The sequence below is a fragment of the Vidua chalybeata genome, chromosome Z (assembly GCF_026979565.1).
Source record: "Vidua chalybeata isolate OUT-0048 chromosome Z, bVidCha1 merged haplotype, whole genome shotgun sequence".
Classification (NCBI taxonomy): domain Eukaryota; kingdom Metazoa; phylum Chordata; class Aves; order Passeriformes; family Viduidae; genus Vidua; species Vidua chalybeata.
In genome coordinates this window covers 74,811,408-74,820,774 of record NC_071570.1, presented here as the reverse complement: position 1 = coordinate 74,820,774, position 9,367 = coordinate 74,811,408, and the positions used below count along the sequence as shown (strand labels likewise).

Sequence of the window (9,367 nt, the reverse complement as noted above, 5' to 3'; positions counted from 1 at the left end):
AGCATCACACTGTGCTTTGAAACTTTATCCCTTCCTGTGGAAGCTGTTACACTAAAGAAACATATTTTTTCCAACCTTAATCATCTTGTGATTCCATAAAACCCGCCTCAAGGTCTTATTTTGTATAGCTGAGGGGGTGAGGAAACAGAGGGTGTAGCGAGATTTTTATCTTTAATTTGTTTCTTGAATGCCTGAAAAAAGTAAATTTGTTGCTTTGACGGTATTAGAGAGTAACAAAGAGTTACAAGCTTGTGCTTTATTGTGCTTTTTGGGCTCTTACTCAGCGTTGCGGCCTGTATGGTTTCTCACCGACTTTCATCCAGGGACAATTAGGCCAGCACTCGTTTTGAGTATGCATTATTGAGGCAATTAAATGAGAGCTGCGCTCCTCAGAGGGGAGATGGAGCGAGATCTGGGGCATTAATTACCGAGATGTCATGAGAAGCTGTGGGGAATTAATTAACTCATCTGTTTCCAGGCCCGGACGCCCAGCCAAGGCCGCAAACCCCCTGCAACGTGATCCTGTGTGCTTGCGGGGGGAAACGCAGGCAGGAATAAGGAAAAGAAACTCCTCTCAAACCTTCCCAGAGGCCTGGGAGCTCCTCGGGAACACATAAAGCGGCTGCTGTTAATCCTTCACAAAGAAAATGAGGGAAGCGCTGACGGCACCCATTGGTTTTAATTTTCGCGTTGGCCGTGGTGAGGAAAGGCTGGGGGAGCTGGGAATGTCCAGCGTGGGGGAGAGAAGGCTCTGGGGAAAACTCAGGAAAAGGGCTAAAAACGGGGATCTAGGAGAGCTGGAGAGGGACTGGGGACAAGGGATGGAGGGGCAGGACACAGGGAATGGCTTCCCACTGCCACAGGGCAGGGCTGGCTGGGATACTGGGAATTAGGAATGTAGGAATCTAAAAAGGGAAAAGACATTAGAAAGTGCAAAAAGGCCCCAGAAAGTAGACATAAAGCTAAGAAAAGCTGGGAAATCTCAAAACCTTCTCATGGGAAGCTAGGAAGTTAAGAACCAAGTGAATGCATTTATATTTATCATAAGGAACAAGAAAGAGCAAGAACTTATTGACTCAAGATGTAAGAAGTCCTAGATACATGCTTTGCAAAGATAGAAGAAGTTTCCATCTCAAATAATGAATTATTGCGTATTGTTTGAGGTTCACAGAAGTCCTTTTGCTAATGTTAAACCCACGTGGGTCCTTTTCTAATTGGTTAGAGTATAATGACTTCACCTTTGCTTTTGTGCTGTTGGTTCAGAGAATATGTAGAAAAAGGCTTTGCATGGGCTGCCATCCTGTCTCTGGTCTGTGTTTGCATGGACGTTGTTATTTCCCTGTGTCTCTTGCTTTTGGCTTGTATGATACAGACAGATAATAAATCCTAAATCTGCAACCAGTCAGGGTCCTGTCTCATTTGTGAGACACGGACTGATCCAGCAGGTAGGAATTGTTCCCTGGCAGGGTGGGCAGGCCCTGGCACAGCTGGGGCTGCCCCTGGATCCCTGGCAGTGCCCAAGGCCAGGCTGGAGCACCTGGGACAGTGGGAGGTGTCCCTGCCGTGGCAGGGGTGGGATGAGACAGACTTTAAGGTCCCTCCCAGCTCAAACCATTTTGTGACTCTGGATCTGTGATTCTACGCTCTAGCAAACTGTTTAATCTAAGAAGATCCAAAATCTGCAGTTTAACAAGTTCTTAGCGCGTCAGGCCGCTCGCTTGTACGTTGCACACATCTTCTTGTGGTTGGTAATATTAGAGAAGTAAAATTAAAAAAAAAGCTTTCTAAATTAATCAAAGGGTGAGCAAAACCTTGAAGCATCCAGCTGCTGCAAAGTGCCCTGTAAGGCACACTTTAAAGGATTTAGCCTGAGTTCTCCATGACTGTGAGGGCCAAACCACGGAGAAGGTGGGGGATTAATTTCATGCTTTCTGAGACAGTCATGTCGTTTTTTTTTTTTTTTTTTTTTTTTTTCCTGAGTGTTATGAGTCTGACTTACAACTTGAACAGCTCCTTCCTGCTTTCTGTGTGACGAGATGTCAGGCACGATGGATGCAAAAAGGCTCTCTATTGTAAAAGCAGGTGAACCCGGTGGGAAGAAATGCTGATGTCTGACTCCAGCTCAGAAGGCTGAATGATTTCTTTATTATAACTATGCTATAATACATTAATATACTATTTAAAGGAGATACTAAAACTACAAACCTACTTTTCTAACTAACTCACAACTCATGATCCTCTCTTGAGAGTTTAAACACAGGTAGATTTGATTGGCCATCAGGCTCAAACAATCCTCACCAGAATCCAACCAAGCAATCACCCCAGGTAAACAATTCTCCAAACACATTCCACATGGGAAAAACAAGGAGCAGAAATAGAAATTGTTTTCTCTTTCTTTCCTCTGTGCTCCTCTATGAAAAAAAATCCTGCGAGAGAGAAGAATGTGCCTGCCACAGCATTCATGTCTGCTGAAGAGGAGGAAGAGGAGGAGGATGTAAAGGATGCTGCTGCTGCTGGAGGACCAGGCCATGATCAGCAGCAAGAATATCATTCCCAGGAATGATACAGTCCTAAATAAGGTGTAGGCAGGAAGGATTAAATCTTCAGATATTCTGAATCTGGAGGGTAGGATCTGCAGAGTGTGCGCTGACAGCAGTGCTCAGGTTATGAACTTCTGATGGGAAGGTGGAGGAGTCACCCGTGATGATGCTGGAAATCAAGGAAGGGACGGGGAGGAAAAGATCAGAGCTTGTTTCTGAGAAGTTTAAGTTGGCAGATGGTCCTGCAGCAGTGGGTGCTGTCAGGGTGGTGAGTGTGTTAGGAAGTGGGTGTTGCCTTGTCAAGGATGGTCTTGTGGACCTCCTCTGAACAGACACCATGGAGCTGTTCTCAGAGGGGTGTGGGGAACCAGACCGGTGGCACTCAAGAAACCTGCTGGATTTTCCTTTTATTATATAAATTATTTTTACACTCGTTACTTTCTCCATGCATTGGGTGTGTCCAGAAATTCAGCCTCCCAGAGTGACACATGGTCTCACCAAATCATTGTTAGCAGAGAAATACCACTGCGGGAATTTTGAAGGAGTTTTGAATGAGTTAGATGAGTTCTTTTAGATGGTGCAATTTACTTTTTTAAATGTTTGACATAGACAGGAAGGGTGAGTTCAGCTCACATCTTCACTGCATGGCTCAGAAGGTCAAAAGATCTCTAGTTACAAGATATTTTAAGGATTTATTGGCCAATAAAACACTGCCAACAAGGATATTTATGTTTTGGACCCAATCCTTAAATATTTCACCTTAAGGACTCATGCTGCAGTGTGAGCTTTGTTAGCCAATCATGTTATGACACACAAACCTACAGCACTGCAGTCTAAACTTCTTGTTTACCTTTGTAACTACTTTTATTTTTTTCTAAAACTCTAACCTTTCCTTTACTTAGTTTAACGTGTCTCTGCTTTAAACTACAAATCCACATTCTCCCTTCCAGCACCTGAGTTTGGAAACCTTTTCCAAGGTCTCAGATCAAGCCCTGTTTTTAATTCTAAGCTTTGGCTCACAGGCCCAAAGCTCTGTGAAGTTCCCCGCATTTCGGATTCCAGCATACCACAAGAATCAGAGAATTCCAGACAGATTTGGGATGGGAGGGACCTTAAAGTCTGTCTCATTCCACCACCTGCCATGGGCAGGGACATTTTGCATCATCCCAGGTTGCTCCAAGCCCTGTCCAGCCTGGCCTTGGACACCACCAGGGATCCAGGGGCAGCCACAGCTGCTCTGGGCACCCTGTGCCAGGGCCTCACCAGCCTCTGAGTGAAGAACTTCATCCTAACATCCAGCCTAAATCTCTTCTCTTTTAGTTTAACTCCCTTCCTCCATGTCCTTTCACTGTCTGTTCACAGGAAGAAAACTGAGTGTGGCCCAAACTTCATCCTGAACCTGTGGACACCTGACGCTGGCAGCAGAGCTGAGCAGCACAGGGAAGAATTTAAATGCCATGCATTTCAGCGCATGGAAGCTGACTTCTGCAGAAAGCAGCAAAACATCACCAAAATGAACACATTGAGCTGCTCTTTCGAAGCAGCAAGAGAGCTCTGTGCACAGGTGAGTGGAACTCAACTCCCAGAATTTGCCAGGAATATTTTTTTTTCTGCACAACCCACGCAGATCTGCTTTTCAGAAGCATTATCTATTGGGTAGATGCTTACAGACGAGTCTTTACATTTTTGGGGATGAAAAAAATAAAAAGAAAGGAACAGTAAAATCTTGCAAACTCATAGCTCAGCTCCCTCTTCTATTAGGTTTGGAGCAAAGAATCTTGAAAGCCCACAAATATTTGTACTTAGCAATTCAGTGGTTTTATCTCTGCATGAGACCAGGCTAGGATAAAGAATGTCTTGGAAACACAGATTAAAACAGCTCCTTAAATAGTGGCTCACAACACCCTCCCTTGAAGTTTCTCATGGCACTTAAATTAAACTAAGAGAATGAGTCTGACTTACACCACTGAAACTTGGGGGCTGAAATACCTGGATCTTCACTCCACTTATGCAATGTGCCCCAGTGCAAATACTGAGCAATGTTTTAGTATGGGTCCCATCTCTGCATGCCAGACTGCTTAAAAATGTGTCTTCTATTATTATTATTATTATTATTATTATTATTATTATTATTATTATTATTATTATTATTATTATTATTTCTGAATTCTCCATCTAGGAAAGCCAGTGGGAAACAAAACATATTTGTTTAAAGCAGTCCAAAAAGCCTTGCCAGTGAACAAGCTGTCTTCAGACTAAGCCTGAAGCTAGCCTGCAGTTTGACAAGCCTTTGAATTAATTGCACCCTCTCTTTGCTAGCAAATGAGAGGCTTTTAAACATCCCTTTAAGCTTGCTGAGTGATTTTCTCAAGTTTTCATAGTGTGCTCCTGCAGAATATTGTGATTTTTCATGTAATTAGCGATCGTTCAGGTTTGGGATAATTGGCGTCAGCGAGGGTTGACTGCACCCAGTTTGCTGGCCCAAAGTATTTTTCTGTGGTGAGCTCTGCTGCGGGGTGAGGGCAGGCAGCAGCTTCCATGTGCCACACAGTGGCAGTGGCAGAAGGATGTGCAGGGGGACACACAGGGCCGTGCTGGGACTGAGTCCAGTTTTGATACCACAGAAGAAATTCAGTTTCTCCTAGCCTTCCTTGCAGCTGGAATCCAGGGAAGGTGCCTTGATCACGGTGACATTTTCAGGGACGTTTCTGGGGATGAGAAGGGTGGTGAGAGAAAACTTTTCTCCCTGAGCTCTTATCACGTGCATTGGGTCATCTCTCCTTACGGTTTCCAGTCAATCTTTTCACCTAGGCATCAAGTGATAGCACAAGAGGAAACAGCCTCAAGTTCCACCAGGGGAGGTTTAGATTGGATGGGTTTTTTTTTCACTGAAAGGGCTGGAAAGCATTGGAATGGGCTGCCCCAGGGCAGTGGTGGAGTCACCAGCCCTGGAAGTGTTCAAAAGGCTTGTGGATGTGACACCTGGGGACGTGGGTTAGTGGTGGGCTTGACAGCACTGGGGGGAACAGTCGGACTCAATGGTCTCAGAGGACTTTTCCACCCTTAATAATTCTGTGATTCCCATATGACACTGCTGGCATGGCAGGGGAGGACGCAGGGCTGAGCTGCACTGGCTGGGAGCTGGAAGTGAAGAGAGGCAGACACCTCCAGAGGGGGTTTTTCACACCCATCCTGGCTGAGGACAGGATGAATCAGTCATCAGAAGGGGATCTCTCTTCCCTGTGACCACAGAGGAAGAAGAGGCCGCTGGTTTAGGCAGGACTGTGGGTTTTCAGTGAATGGAATTGGGTGCCCTCAGAAAATGGGTGTGGAGATGCAGCTTAGCATGACATTCGCTATGGCAAATAGACTGACAGCAGTGTCACTGTCCTGGAAGCCAGGAAGCCACAAGATTTCTCCTCACACTTAATAATGCCTAAAGCAGCTATTGTTTTGGGATGCAATTCCTCTTGCAACAGCATCCACAAGAGTCTCTGCATCTGGTTCTCTGCGACCTGGCCAGAGATTTCACCACACCAAAAGGTGTTTTCAGGCTTTGTCCAAATTCAGCAGGCATCTTCTTGGGATTTCCCTAAATTCAACAGGCATCCTCTTCCCCCTGGAGTCACCACCAGCACAGTCAGATGGACCTCAGCTACCAAATACGCCAAATTAATTCCTGTCTGCCACGCCCATGACTTGTGAAGGCCTCAGGTGTGTGTCTGCATGGAAATCCACAGCCACTTTTCTTTGCCCAACACCACCTACTCTGATTTTTCTGATTTTCCACAGTTAGAGAACCCTTAACTGGTGAACAACTCAAGGAGAGAGGTTTTTCCCTCACCAGGCTTATGTGATGCTTTCTCATGCTTTTATGATGTGCCTGAATTTCTGAGTGCAAATTATCCAGCACCTCCTGCCAGATGCATTAAGGAAGGTTTAAAATTAAACTGTCTTGTTCTGAGCATTGATTGCTCCTTTTTCTAATTGAGATCTATTGAGCATTGATTGCTCAGAACTGATGGTAGCCACTGACCTAAAAGTGAGAGAAATAATGCATTCGGAGATTATCTTGATGTAAGAAGGGAGTTTCTTGATACATAGTCCTTTAAAACAGTACATAAAAAGTGGAGATATGAGATGAAATGCAAGGCTCACAAGTTCATACTCCTGGGTGGAAAACAGCTGTGGAAATGTGTATGAGAACCAACTCTGCCACCAGACATCCCCATGCACTGGCACTGGAAGCCTGTGGCACAGGCTCAGCCTTGACTAATCTTGTTTAAAGGATCTGGCTTACACAGGAAAAAAAAAAAAAAAAAAAAAAAGGAGTCTAATAAAAGCATCCAAGGATTTCAAAACCCAGCACAAAATTGCTGATGCAAGGGAAAATGTGAAATAATTCCAGTGTAGGTCTGTAAAGTCACACACTCAAAGGACCTGAACAACTGCAAATGCAGTTCACACATCCAGCATGAGGAATAATTAGCAATATTAAAGGAAAAATGGAAGCCGAGTGCACATAAAAAAAGAGGGGCACCAGCATGAAATGCCTTACTGCTTCCCATAAAACCTCTTTCATGAGCAGCCAAAATATGTCCCTTCACAATACTTTTTTTGACACAAAAGGTAATCTTTGGTGCTCTGAATGGTCAGTTGGCTGCACAGGGGATGAATAGAAGAGACACACAAATTTGGACTCACAACATCTATTCCTCACTTCTCTAGTTTCTATTGGATTTAAAAAAGTATTTATCTTATTGAAACTAGCAGGATTTTTTTTCTTTCTAAACGAGTGAAAAGCTCCTTATTTGAGCCACATAGCCTAAAAAATCAGTAGCCAGCAACAAAATCCAATGTGAATACACTAATTCTAAATTCAAATCCAATGTGAACACACTAATTCTAAATTCTTAACATAAATGATAAAATTTTATGTAAAAAACCATTTAAACTTCTCCTTTTTCTAATTGAGATCTACCCTTCTGCCTCTAGACATTTATGTTTATGATGAATAACAAGTTTTGGCTGTTTTTAATGGACTTTATTAATATTGTCATGCTGGCATGGATTTCTGTTCCACTAAAGATGCCAGGACTTAGGAAAGCCTTTCTAAGAACACAAAGTTTTATCCAAACACAACTGATTTCAAAATTAATCGCTGTGGTCTGTGAAAAAAAAAAAAAAAGAAAAAAAAAAGTTTGGAGCTAGCATCTTGTTTAATTTTGTGGGTTGGAAGGCATTAGTATTAATTTTGTACAGATATCTATTTTTTGTTTATATCTCGTCATAGCAAAACGCACATCAAAGGGATAGTCTCATTGCATTTTTATTATGGAATTATAAAACATTTTAAAATGCTTTTTATTGTAATATTTATTTTATTATTTGGTTTATTATTTGAAACTATTTTATTGCTTTATTTTGTGCAATGGTGGTGCCAGAAGCAAGAACACTTCTGAGTTGAGTACTCTCCAACCCGAGAATGAGAAGATGATTCCCTCCCTCCAAAATCTCACATCAAGGAAAAAATAAGCCTGTATAACTTGGCAGGAATCACTGTAATCACAGAATTTCTACGACTGAGCTTATATCAAGTGACTTTTATGCCAATTCCTGAGGAGAAGAGAGTTCCTGTGAGATATCAGCAATTTACCTGACACCCGTGAGACTTATGAACATTCCTAATTCTTTTAGGAAGCTCAGAACAAGTAGTTTTGCATTTTGGTGGTTAAAATAATTCCTAGGGTTAAGTGAAATTCCTGCCTCCATTAAAAAAAAAAAAAAATTACTTTGTGAGATGAATTGGGGTTCTTTTCAATGTTAAAAAAAAACCTGATTTCCACCTGAGGAGGAAATCAAGTTCCTGCCTGCATAGACGACTCACTTGTGCACGTGCACACACATAGAGACAATTTCCCTCTCACTTTTAGTCCCATATTTTGACTTAAAGGAGAAAGCTACCCAACAAATATATAAATAAATAGCAAACATGTCATCTCCAGTGTTTTCTATTCTCTATGTCCAGAGGATCCACTGATGAGCAAGTCTGACCAGGAATGACAAAACCCCTACAGATGGAAAAAACAGAGCACCTATTTCTCTGCTCCAAAGCTGTGGTAACAATATGCCATTAGTAGACCATTTTTAGTGTATAAACCCCTCCCTGTGGCTCGAAACACTGACATTTCCAACACCTACATGGAAGATCAGCCTTGGCCAAAAACCTCCCGATCCTTAGTCAAAACCTCCTTAGTCAAAACCCCCTGATGTGAGGTCTGGAGTGCTTCCCCCAGCCCACAAAAAGTTTCACAGGAAAACAACACAGGAAACTCATGGACCAGCAAGTCAATCCCCCCTTTTTTACTTTTTTCTTTCTTTCTTTTTTTTTTTTTTTTTTTTTTTTTTTTTTCAAGAATCTACCATATTTCAAGTAGTTCTCCCCTTTGGTGCCAATAAGATTCCAGGAAAGCAGATGGGAGACCCATAACGCCTTTCTGCTGAAAGAATAAATGATATTCCTTTGAGTAAGAATCAGGCTACACAGTGTATTTCTCTCTTCTTAGCTGGACAGATAAAAACAAAGTTAGTCAATCAGCACTGTTCCCAGGTAGAAAAATGCAATTAAATTGTCAGCTTTATGGCAGAGCTTACATGAGCCTGTATAAAACTGGTGCATCCTTTTTCCCCCTTAAATACCTGAACCGTATGGGAAATTGTGGTTGTGGTTTTTTTTGGTGGTTTGTTTTTTTTTTGTTTGTTTGTTTGTTGTTTGTTTTTTTTGTTTTTTCTTGTTTTTTTTTTTTTTGGTTTTTGGCTTTTGGTTT

General features: G+C 42.4%; 1 long non-coding RNA gene across 1 annotated transcript; it reads left to right on the top strand.

Moving 5' to 3' along the window:
- Nucleotides 1-304: 304 nt before the first annotated feature.
- On the top strand, nt 305-8,538 carry LOC128782122 (uncharacterized). The gene is made up of 4 exons (XR_008428654.1): nt 305-350; nt 479-699; nt 3,903-4,104; nt 7,985-8,538. It is a non-coding gene; the product is annotated as an uncharacterized LOC128782122 (long non-coding RNA).
- The last annotated feature ends 829 nt before the right edge of the window (nt 8,539-9,367 follow it).